This window comes from Bos mutus, chromosome 6 (genome assembly GCF_027580195.1).
Source record: "Bos mutus isolate GX-2022 chromosome 6, NWIPB_WYAK_1.1, whole genome shotgun sequence".
Classification (NCBI taxonomy): domain Eukaryota; kingdom Metazoa; phylum Chordata; class Mammalia; order Artiodactyla; family Bovidae; genus Bos; species Bos mutus.
Window position 1 is genome coordinate 59,457,252 of NC_091622.1, and position 12,220 is coordinate 59,469,471.

The 12,220-nt window shown below is 42.3% G+C and overlaps 1 protein-coding gene across 15 annotated transcripts in view; it reads right to left on the bottom strand.

Moving 5' to 3' along the window:
- The window catches only part of RBM47 (RNA binding motif protein 47), a 182,455-nt gene that overhangs the window by 88,544 nt on the left and 81,691 nt on the right, over positions 1-12,220 (bottom strand). Inside the window, exon 1 of one of the 15 annotated variants that reach the window (XM_070372302.1) lies at positions 4,617-4,638. The exons of 11 other annotated variants lie outside the window; for them this stretch is intronic. The gene's annotated coding sequence lies outside the window, so the exon portion shown is untranslated. Of the gene's footprint in view, positions 1-3,315; positions 3,385-4,616; positions 4,639-12,220 lie in introns of those variants that run through there. 3 more of the 15 variants (XM_070372300.1, XM_070372301.1, XM_070372307.1) reach the window with 3 other exon arrangements.

The following is a 12,220-nucleotide window of genomic DNA, read 5'->3' on the forward strand; positions in this document are numbered from 1 at the left end:
AGCACATTTTTCTTGGTGAACCAAGGCTACCCTTAGAAGTTTACATGGTTGAGCTGGGCTGAAATGAAAGGATGGCTTCAGGGGCCATTGCTTCCAAACTGGGTAACAGTAATTTTTGCCCTTTCCCTGTTATCAGGGGCAATTTTTCATTGTTCTGTGCCTGCCTCTAACCATCCTGGTCCTTATCCTCTGCTTTCATTCATTCATTCATTTGGTACCTGTTTTTAGAATGCCTAATATGTGCTAAGCACTGAACATAGAGTGGTGAATAAGACAGTTACAATTCATGACGTAAGGGGGACTTATTCTTTGGCACAGGAGGCAAGTATAAAACCAGTGTGATGACTATCTTAAAGGGATAGGAGGATAGGACCTAATTTAGGGGGTTTGGGAAGGTCACCTTGAAGAAGTGACATTTAAGAACTGAGACGTAAGAACCTAGCCTAGAATGAGATCTTAGTAAGCATTTGTTGAATGAATGGATGATTGATCATTAGCCAACAAAAAAGAGTTTTGATTCATTGTGCATTAAGAAAACAGGAATTCTAAACCAAAAGCGAGTAGGCAGAGTGAGGCCCTGATGGACTTAATGGCTTGAATTTTTTGAATGCTGTGAGGACTGTTTTTTGCCTTACTTAAGACCTTGTGTTACTAGACAAGGATTTTTTTTTTTTTTTTTGGCCCCACTGTGGGCACATGGGATCTTAGTTCTGCGATCAGGGATCGAACCTGTGTCCCATTCAGCAGAAGTCTTAACCACTGAACTGCCAAGGAAGTCCCAAGTGAAGGATTTTTAATCATTGCTCGACTAACCTATACAAATTCAGTTTTTACCAAAACAAAACCAGCCCCAAAAGCCCATGTCTTTATGATGATTCCCCTAGTCTGCCTCATAGTTCTGATCCCAAGTTCCCGTGACTGTGACTTTCCTGGCACAGTCACCCAAAAATCTTGAAAGGTGGGCGTTACTCATCCACACCTTTTTGTGACAGCTCTGTCCAAGCAAGCCAAAACAACCCTGACTCCTTAGGCATTCCTGCATGTTGCAAACTGCCACCTAATTTGGGGGCCAATTACTGTCCCTAGAGATTTCACCTTCATGATATATTACAAACCGAGAGCTTGCTGTCTAAAGCGGAGAAAGAGCAGATGACAAAATCTTTGTGGAGAGACTTTACCCAAATATATGCCTGATAAGGATTTCCCTGTAGCTCACATGGTAAAGAATCTGCCTGCAATGCAGCAGACCAGGGTTCGATCCCTGGGTTAGGAAGATCCTCTGGTGAAGGGATTGGCAATACACTCCAGTATTCTTGCTTGGAGAATCCCACGGACAGAGGAACCTGGCAGGCCACATTCTGTGGGTTTGCAAAGAGTCAGACACAACTGAGCGACTAACACACACATGCCTGATAAAGCCAGCCTGGTACTATTAACATATCACATGGAATAGCAACAGAGTTTTAAATGCCAGAGATAGGGGCCAATGTATCCAGAGTTTAATTTGACATCTGAGTGGATCCATTTACAAACTGCCCAATAACTGCAAGAACTCCTAAAGAGAGATGGAAGTGTAGACTTTGTTGATCTTAGTTTCTTACAATTCCATACAGACCTTCTGATTTTAAATAAGCAAACAAAGGAACTGCACTGGGTAGGATTTTCCCAGTGAAATAATGGGAAACAGGGAATGGCAAATATCTGGAAATGATTTATTTTTAGACTTCTTTCCAGTCTTCCTGTTCCTCTGATGAAATTTCACACATAAAACTCTATCCATCTACCTGAGAGACAGTGGAATTAATGCATGAGTTTCTTCACTGGTCAGGATCTATTTTGGATTTCTGCAGTATTAATAACATTGAAGGTCAAAAGTTTGACAGACCCTTAAGCAATCAAGGTGCGTCTATGGGACAGAGAAGTAAGCAGCAAGTATTCCTACCTCTGTTTCAAAATTTTAAAAGAGAGATAAGAAAAAGGTAATACACTTGTGGCAAGTTACATAAACTTACAGTGGTCGGGGTAGTGAAATGACTCAAGGTAAAATTCAGTTTTCTGATACACATATAAAAACAATCAAATCTGCTATCCCTCGGGTGAACTGATGTCTTCGGCCCTTCAAAATTGTAGATTTAGTCCTATTTGCCTAAATACACAAAGCCACAGTGAACTTTTCTCATGAAGGAAGTTTCCTCTCATTTTGAAACCATCATTTATTTCAACCATTTTGCAATGACTGGGAACTTGTCAGAAGAAAGACTCTCAGCTCCTGACTGCTAGCGTCACCGGTGAAAAGAGTACGCTAACAATGTTCCTTCATAATCAGTGCTACAGTCCATGGGGTCACAAAGAGCTGGACACGACTGACCAACGGAACAACAACATGCTTGCCGTTTAATCTGAACTTCAGCACCGTCTTTATGATGAGGTTTCCTGCCATAAAGTAAAAACAGACTAAAGATTCCACATGCTTGTTACATTGCAAATACCATCCAGCAACTTCTTTTCCCAGGAACTGGCCATTACAGTCACCTTCTGGAGTTACCCTTTTTCTAGGTTTTCCTACCTACTGTTTGAGTTTTAACCACTAACAACACAGTTCCAAGTATCTGTGTCCAGGATATCATTATTACATTTGATCAAATGTAAACATTTGATTATGGCTCTAGTTTTATCATAGACACTCATGTTTTCTACAAAAGGAAAAAAAAAAAAAAGGTAGAATACTTAGCATTCCCAAGAAGCACTGAGTCATTCGTTTCTCCAAAACTATGTATGACCAGGATATAAAGTTATTCCTAGCAACTGTGTTCTAAAAACAAAAATTTGAGGATAGGAAGAGGCTTTCAAGCTGACCTTTCATCGGGGCAAGGAGTGGGTAAGAGAGAAAGTTTAAGAGTATTTTCACAAAACCCAAGCCACCATTTAGCAAAAGCTTTTCAGGGAGTGAGTCACGGGGTATAATGAAACGCAAATCACAAGGCTACACGTTGCCTCCTAGGAACACTGCAGCTGGTTCCGAATTCTTTGCTAAAGCAAACGCTAAGTTCTGATCCAGGCCATGGGGAAACCTCCTGCGCAGGTACATTTTACCTCCTTCTCTGTGACATACACGTCCCTGGACTAAAACCGAAAACAACACTCAACCGAAACTGAAGATTACAAGTATCCAGGGACGCTGATCCACAGAAAAATACAGTTTGCAAAGCAATCCTTTGGCCCCCTTCCTCACCATTCCTGCCCCTTCAGCAGAAGGAACGCGTATGTAATCTAACATTTTAAACATGTATAAAAACTAAAGTATGAAACGAGTACCTGCCACACACCTGGAGCTCCCTTTCCCCTGCTGGCTCTCTCCTCCTACACTCTGGCAACGGAATGCCCTTCAAAACCCTGGCTCAGTGCTTTTGGTAAATGTTTTACGAGACACTAAACAGCCTTGTGTCCCACCCTCAGAGCAAACACCATTGAGAGAACACAATATAATGGTCGAAAAGATATCGTGTGATGTGATGTGCAGTAATGCAAATGAACAGGCGGGCTCTATTTCCACACTTCCCCTTAAGGGGGAGAAGAAAATCCCAAACCTCCAAGGGGTGGGGGTGGGCTAGCAGATACAAACTCGGAGTTTTGTGTGGGTTTTTTTTTTTTTTTAAGCCTCATTATGATAAGCTCATTGTTCTAATCCCCAAGCAAGTTTTGGCTTGTTAAAATGAAAAAGTGTCAAAGGCAAGAGTTAATAAAGGGTAGAGGTCACAAGTGAATCTGTAGAGACTGCCACATCTAAACATGTACCATGTATTTCTAGTTTTCAGAGCAAAGCGGACGCCAAAAAAGCTTTACAGAAACCAACTTCCACAAAAAATAAAACGTACTTCCCATTTTCCATACCCTTCAAGTAATTCACAGTTAAAAACCAACTCTGCTCCAAACCAGAAGTTTTGCATTCCATTCAAGTTAACAATTACAACTGGAGGATAACAGAAACTGGCTGGCACTGAATTATTAGCATACCCAAAAGTCAGGTGCCTCTTGGTACCACCAGGGTTAACAAGATAAAGAGAGAGCACCCAGGGATCATCTACAGCACACATGAACGTCGATGAAGTCCGGAGCTCCTGTTGGCAGCTCGCACCTACCTACATGCTCTTGGAGCTGAGAAATGAGAAAACAGAATTATTCCGTGACCGTCGAGCCAACTCCATAAAAAGAGACCAAGGCCGTAGAGAGAAGGAATTGACTTTGGCTTTGGAATCACACACAGCCAGGTTAGGCAAATAAGAAAACCCATTCTCTAGTCCCCACTCCCACCAGAGTCCCCAGGAACACCTAGAATTCTTCATTTCATACCTTTAGGATATCCAGTGGGGTAGAAAGAAGACTCAACAGGGAACTGCGATCAAGGCTTTTGGGCACACCAGCTGTGTGACCTTGAGCAAATCACTTAACCTCTCTGAGCCTGTTTTCCTCACCTATAAAATAAAAATCTCTAAAACCAGGAAAGATTTACCCAAAGAATTGCCAGCCCTCTTAATCTGAGAGCGTAGAAAATGGCATATACACATTTCCAAAGCATTTGCAAGGTAGTTGTCCATTTTTCCTCCCCGACCCCTTACCTCTATAGGTCCTATCTTGTTTTCAGTTTCCTCAGTATTACAGATGCCTCAGGTTAGTGCTGTGACTAATCCACCTTGGGTGGATATCCTCAAGGCCGGTTATCTGCCTCCCAGAGGCGTGGTGAGCCGACCTCCCGGGCCTCCGGCCCAGGCTGCAGTGCCTGTGCTTTCACAACACTTCTCCTCTTGAATTCATCTTGCCCTCTAACACAGATACCTGCATGCCTGCCTCCCTTCCCCTTTCCTTCTCTCTTATTTTTTTTTCTCATTTTCTCTTTCCTATCCTCCTTTCTATCCTTGCTTTTTTGCCCAACTCCTTGACAAAGAGATGATGTGTATATCAATTACTCCTATCACCCTCTTTCTTCTTTTATTTTAGGTAATAAACAAGCTGGTGAGGGAGTGAAATAGATTTGTTATCATCCAGATTCTACTGAAGAGAGATCCAGAAAGATTCAACAGCTGGCTCTAGGTCATGAGGCTGAAGCTGGACTTTCCTGACAGGCCAGGGTTTCCCTCCTTCATGGCCAGGACCACCCAATTCCCCACCCTCAGATATGCCTCTTCCCAGAGCCTCAAATTCGCCACATGGTATGACTGAGTCTCCCTGCTAATTCTGGCATATTCTCACCTTCCTCCCTCTGGGCTCATCAAATTCTTATCCTATTTGGAGGGCAGGGGAGTCTATCTCACTTGACCCCCACAGCCCACCTCCCCTTCTTTAAGCAAACCAAAGAGGAACAAATCTGCAAAGCGACAAACCCACACAACTGGGGAGTAATTATTCACTTCATAGGAGTCTTTCCCTTCATTAGTACCTCTCTTGGGTACTCTTGGGTACAAGCCACGTTGTACCACATATCCACATACAAGTCAACCACTTTCTAGACCGTAAGAGTAGCCTCTGCATCCTTAGCACGCTGTCCAGTGCTTATGGTTAAGGAACATATTTGAATTCTGAAGAAAAAAAAAGTGTGAAGACAATATCAGAATCCAAAGTGTGCCTAATGGAGTAAACTCCAGGTATGACTCCAGGTAGGACTTGAGAGTTTAGGGTTTTGATGTAGTAGCTATGTTTTGTTCTATATTCAAAGAGGATGAGAAAAGTGGATTATAAAGACAAGGTGGCAAATAAATTAACCATCAAATCATGCCATGAAATAAGAACCAAGGATTAAATGCCAGACAGGGAAGCCTGGCATGCTGCAGTCCACGGGGTCTCAAAGAAATGGACACGAATTTGCAACTGAACCACAATTACCGGTTACCTGATAAACAATCCTGGTGATGGACAGGGAAGCCTGGTGTGCTGCATTCCAAGGGGTCGCCAAGGGTTGGACAGACTGAGTGACTGAACTGAACTGATCTATAATCTCATTTAATTTAATCTAACAGAGGAGGAGGAGACAGGTTCAGAGAACCTGCCCCAGGGCATGCTCTGATAAGGGCAGAGCTGAGAATCAGAGCAGATCCAATCCAGTCATTGCTCTTCATCTAAGCCACTCTCTCCTGCCACAAGGACCCTGGCTCCAGGGAGGATCTGTTGGTCAAATCCAGAGTCACCTGTGTATGCTTTCTAGGCTCCACAAGAACACATTTGGCCCTGTTCTTCTACTCCTTTTCCTTGGGTTCCCCAATCCTTCTTTTCACCTTTTCACCCCAAGACAATCTGTCCTGCTCACTTTGAAATCTATTGACAGATTCTACTATCGAGGATCTCAGTTAACCACAAAAACTGAGATATGGATAGTATGGATTTCCCCACTTCAAGTAAGCCTTTATCTTCATTTTTTTCCTATGGCCACAAATTTGATATTTGACTTTAAACACTGTGGGCTGTGTTAAAATTCCCTGTGTCAAATATAGTCCTTGGTGTTCTATTGTATATTCAAATATTTCATCTCATGCTACTCAGAAGATAAATTCTTTGTCCCTGAGAAAGAACTGTGCCTTCCAGGCAATATAAATGTTTGATAGTAGCATTTTCTCCCTTCCAGCCATGCAATTCTAAGTTGGGTTTTGTGCTATTGTTTTGGGTATGCCAGCATGCAGATGTCCCCTGGGTACTTCTAACTGCTGAGTTATATTAGGGCAGAAAATCAACCTCTCTCTGCTCTTTCACCAGAGTGTCTGTGATTCCAGAGGCCCATCTCTAGCTTAGATATATCTGAATCTAGCATGTATTTGGTCTGCAAGATGGTTCCAGATTCTGAAAGGGGTTTTGAGTTCTCTTAGACACCAGTGATAAGAAGGAGGAAGAGCAAGAGGAGAATGTTTTCTTTGGAGAGAGGTGAGTAAGTCTCACAGAATCCTTGAGAAGTCTTTACTCCCCTGACTCATTCAAGCCCCTTCAGTTTTCTGGGAGGGCATCTGAGAGCATCCTGAAGGCAGCGTCAGAAACTTCTGGTCACCCAGCCCAGCCTAAATCAAACCCTAAGAAAGGTCCCCACAGTCTCTAGTGTTTTTCCAAACTGCTTAAGGAAGGAGATGTTGGAACAGATGAGGGGAACACACGATGAATCAACATACAGCCCATCACTGTCTTTCACTGGGACAGTAACAGTTTCACTGGGACCAGAAGGTTCTCAAAGTGAGGTCCCTGGATCCCCTGGGAGACCCTTTCAGAGGTCTGCAAAGTCAAAACAATTTTCATAATAATACTAAATAACATTTCTGTATTTTTCCACTGTGTTGACTTTTGCACCAATGATGAAAAGGCAGCAGAGAGTTACACTGCTGGTACCTCAGCACAAAAGAAGACAGTGGCACCAATTTGCACTAGGAATCACAGCATTTTTCTATTAGCAGGCACTAGAAGTTGTCTTTATTATTTTTTTGAATGTACTTGAAACAGGAAAACATGAATTCCATCATTTTAACACATCTTGACTCGAGCATATATCTTTTTAAATATTCTGTGTGATGAAATGGGAAGCATGCACAAAACACTCTTGCTGCATACTTAATCATGACCATAGACTCAAGAAAAGTCACATGTGTGACAGGTACAGGGTGAACTACAGCTGCTTCTGTCACAGAACACTATTTTTACTTGAAAGAATAACTGCAGCTAAACTATGGTTATCCAGATACTGGGTATTTGGTAGATACTTTCTGGAGAAACAAACGAAATGTGCCTGTCTCTTCAAAGAACACAACTAATGGTATTTGTCTCCAATGATAAAATCGGAGCTTTCAAGCAAAAGTTAAATTTTTGAAGAACTTCTATTCACCACCATGAGCTTAATAGTTTGTCATAATTAAATGCTTTTCTGATGAAATTAGTTGTGATATTAGTAAATGTGATTTTTAAAAATATTATACAATGAAATGTGTCAATATTTCAATGATCTTCACAACTCAGTAAGCCAGTATTTTCCAAATGACCAATTCACAATGTTACAGAATCACACATAGTAAAAGGCCCTTTCATACAAGTAAACCAGTGGAAGAAGGCTGAGCGCCGAAGAACTGATGCTTCTGAACTGTGGTGCTGGAGGAGACTCTCGAGAGTGCCTTGGACTGCAAGGAGGTCCAACCAGTGCATCCTAGAGGAGATCAGCCCTGGGATTTCTTTGGAAGGAATGATGCTGAAGCTGAAACTCCAGTACTTTGGCCACCTCATGAGAAGAGTGGACTCATTGGAAAAAACTCTGATGCTGGGAGGGATTGGGGGCAAGAGGAGAAGGGGATGACAGAGGATGAGATGGCTGGATGGCATCACTGACTCGATGGATGTGAGTCTCAGTGAACTCTGGGAGTTGGTGATGGACAGGGAGGCCTGGCGTGCTGCGATTCACGAGGTCACAAAGAATCAGACACGACTGAACGACTGATCTGATCTGATAAAAACTTCACTGATATGGTTTCAGATTCCATACTACAACTAATCATTAAGAAACTATCTCTTATAGAGTTTGGCTTTAATAGTAAAGAAGAATGTTCTCAACTATCTGAAAAGTATATCAAAATACCCCTCTCTTTTCCAACTACATATCTTTGTGAAGCCGAGTATTCTTTAATTACTTCAATAAAAATAATGTATTTCGCCAGATGGAAGGCATAAGCAGACATAAGAATAAAGTTGACTTCTATCAAGCCAGTAATTATTTGCAAAAAATATAATGTGCTTTCTATCATCTATTTTTTTGGAAATATAGTTTTTCATAAAATGTTATTTATGTTAACATGAAAGTGAAAGAAAAGTGAAAGTGAAGTCACTCAGTCGTGTCTGACTCTTTGAGACTCCATGGACTGTAGCCTACCAGGCTCCTCCCTCCATGGGATTCTCCAGGCAAGAGTACGGGAGTGGGTTGCCATTTCCTTCTCCAGGGGATCTTCCCGACCCAGGGATTGAACCTGAGTCTCCTGAATTCCAGGCAGATGCTTTAACCTCTGAGCCACTTTTGAAGTACTTAATAAATATTTTTAATTTCTTAGTTTGAATTTCTAATGTGGTAAATAGTTACAGATACAACCCACATAAACAAGAGCACTCTGGGTTCCTTAATAATTCTTAAGAATGTGAAGACAAGGTTGCCAGATTCAGCAAATAAAAATGCAGATCAGAGTTAATTTCTGTTAATTTTTATTTTATATTGAAGAATAGTTGATTAACACTGTTGCGTTAGTTAAATTTGAATTTCAGATAAACAACAAATAATATTTAAGTATCCATGCAACTTTTGAGACATATTTATACTAAAAAAAATTACTTTATTATTTATCTGAAGTTTATATCTGAGTGTCCTTTATTTTATTTGCCTGTTAAAGATGTTCTGAGCCCAGAAAGTTTGAGACAAGCTGTAGTAGACCATGTCCCGCACACATGTGCTAACACACTAACATGTATTTAACACCCACTGTGTATCATACCCAGCACTAAATTCTTGACAAATACTACCTCTTCACTCATCTCCAAAACCCTATGCGGCAAGTATTATTGAGATCCCTAGTTAAGTAAAACTAGTTATTGGTGGAAGGCAAGACTGGAACCCACTCACTCAGACACCAAAATCTCAACTTGTAACCATTAGGGTTACACTGAAATCTAATGGAGAATCCCAAAGATGATGGGTTTTTTTACATATTTACATCTCCAAATTTTAGCAAATTGATTTCTCTTTTTCTCTGTCTCACAGCTGTGTATATGTTCTTCAGTCAGTAATGATGGAAGCCAAGGCTGTGTGTCAGGAAATTCTATCCAGAACTGGCTGTGAGTATTTGACTGAGAGCAAACTTTCCTAATGGATGCTTCCCTGGGCATGACAACTGCCTTTTTCCAGGCTGGGAATTCTAGAATGGAGCAGTGGTACACGGGCACTGCTCGTTACTATTCATTGGAAGCTGCTGGGAGCTTGGTGCTGGACTTGAATCATCCTTGAGAATTGGTAATTTCTCCAAATGAATCTGTACCAACTGAAGCAAATGCTGCTGCTGCTGCTGCTAAGTCACTTCAGTAGTGTCCAACTCTGTGCAACCCCATAGACAGCAGCCCACCAGGCTCCCCTGTCCCTGGGATTCTCCAGGCAAGGACACTGGAGTGGGTTGCCATTTCCTTCTCCAATGCATGAAAGTGAAAAGTGAAAGTGAAGTCACTCAGTCGTGTCCAACCCTCAGTGATCCCATGGACTGCAGCGTTCCAGGCTCCTCCATCCATGGGATTTTCCAGGCAAGAGTACCGGAGTGGGGTGCCATTGCCTTCTCTGAAGCAAAAGCAACTATTGTTTTAAGTGAGCCAAGGTCCTATTTTTCGTATGATCATGACCCAGGCTACTGGATATATTTAATGAGCCAAGGTTTGACAGTAAACAAACTAGGGAAAGTGAACTTTTTTGTATGATACAGCATGACAGCACGGCTATATACTCACTGCATCTCAAGATCTGCAAATACAAAAATGAATTTGCTTGCAGGCAACTCAGACCTCCTCCCCCGCCCCCAATCCCCCAAGTGGCACCATGGTAAAGAACCGCCTGCCTATGTAAGAGATGTGGGTTCAATCCCTGAGTCGGGAAGAACTCCTGGAGTAGGGCATGGCAACGCACTCCAGTATTCTTGCTTGGAGAATCCCCATGGACAGAGGAGCCTGGAAGGCTGCCGTCCATGGGGTCGAAAAAGAGTCGGACACTACGTAGTGACTTAGCACACGTGCCCTAGTCACCTTTCTTCTCCAGTTTCAAGAGTATGTCTCCCGTCAGCTAGACACGGAGGCGGCGCTACACAAGTCTAGACTGCACAGAAACGGGAAGGCCCCCAAGGCACCGAAAAGAACCAGGTTTGATCCTTGTGTTTGTATTTACTTTATCCGGGCTGCCTGTATGATGAGGACAGCAATATTCACCTGGCAAACCACAGTCCATAGGGTCGCAAAGAGTCGGACACCACTGAGTGAGTAACTACTACTACTACTGTGCATAATGAAGTGTAGAAAGCGAGAAACATGTAAGGGAGGTAGAGAGAGACAGAGAGGGATACTAGTTTTTCAGACAGGAAAACTTCTTTAACAAAGGGAAGATTTACCTTTCAGACCTTTTGTTTTGTAAATTTGGATTTTTATTAGACGTGAGGCACACCAAATTATATTAAAGGCGGTTGTGTATACAGAAGGGTGATAGAACTTTAAAAATTAGCCTGGAGCAGAGAATGGGACAAAAGGAGAAGAAAAAAAAAAAAGTGTAGATGTGAAAGATTTTCCAGGCAAGAATACTGGAAAGTGAAAGTGAAGTCGCTCAGACTGTGCACTACCCATTTTTCAAACAATAGGCATAAAGTGAAGTTGCTCATTTGTGTCCAATTCTTTGGGACCCCATGGACTGTAGCCCACGAGGCTCCTCCCTCCATGGGATTCTCCAGGCAAAAGTACTGGAGTGGGTTGCCATTTCCTTCTCCAGGGGATCTTCCCCTCCTAGGGTCTCTCACACTGTAGGCAAACTCTTTACTGACTGGGCAACCAGGGAAGTTGGCCACAGGACTGGAAAAGGTCAGTTTTCATTCCAATCCCAAAGAAAGGCAATGCCAAAGAATGCTCAAACTACCGCACAGTTGGACTCATCTCACACGCTAGTAAAGTAATGCTCAAAATTCTCCAAGCCAGGCTTCAGCAATATGTGAACCATGAACTTCCAGATGTTCAAGCTGGTTTTAGAAAAGGCAGAGGAACCAGAGATCAAATTGCCAACATCTGCTGGATCATTGAAAAAGCAAGAAAGTTCCAGAAAAACATCTATTTCTGCTTTATTGACTATGCCAAAGCCTTTGCCTGTGTAGATCACACTAAACTGTGGAAAATTCTGAAAGAGATGAGAACACCAGACCACCTGACCTGCCTCTTGAGAAATCTGTATGCAGGTCAGGAAGCAACAGTTAGAACTGAACATGGGACAACAGACTGGTTCCAAATAGGAAAAGGAGTATGTCAAGGCTGTATATTGTCACCCTGCTTATTTAACTTATATGCAGAGTATATCATGAGAAACGTTGGGCTGGAAGAAGCATAAGCTGGAATCAAGATTGTCAGGGGAAGTATCAATAACCTCAGATATGCAGATGACAGCACCCTATAGCAGGAAGTGAAGAACTAAAGAGCCTCTTGATAAAAGTGA